The sequence below is a fragment of the Asparagus officinalis genome, chromosome 7, assembly GCF_001876935.1.
Source record: "Asparagus officinalis chromosome 7, Aspof.V1, whole genome shotgun sequence".
Lineage (NCBI taxonomy): Eukaryota > Viridiplantae > Streptophyta > Magnoliopsida > Asparagales > Asparagaceae > Asparagus > Asparagus officinalis.
The window spans coordinates 7689130-7689411 of NC_033800.1; the positions used below are offsets into that span (position 1 = coordinate 7689130).

General features: G+C 35.1%; 1 protein-coding gene across 1 annotated transcript in view; it reads left to right on the forward strand.

The window, feature by feature from the left end:
- Nucleotides 1-282, forward strand: part of LOC109850014 (chalcone--flavonone isomerase) — a 2013-nt gene that overhangs the window by 1236 nt on the left and 495 nt on the right. The window lies entirely within an intron of this gene.

The following is a 282-nucleotide window of genomic DNA, read 5'->3' on the forward strand; positions in this document are numbered from 1 at the left end:
GGTGTCTCAAAAAACCCCATCGAATTACGAACATTACAGTCAAGGGGGTCCAATGAAAGAAGGTTAAAGTTTAAGAGGTTCTGTGAGACACCCCAAAGTTTAGGAAGGTTATGTGAGATAAACAAAGTTTATGGGGGTTGTGTGCAACTAACCCAAAGTTTAGGGAGGTTATGTGAGATAAACAGAACTTCTTACTCCTTCACCCTTTTAGAGAAAGAGAACTATTTTTTGACAAATAGATCTCTAAAGAGTAAAAGAGTCAAAAAAAAAAAAAAAAAAAAA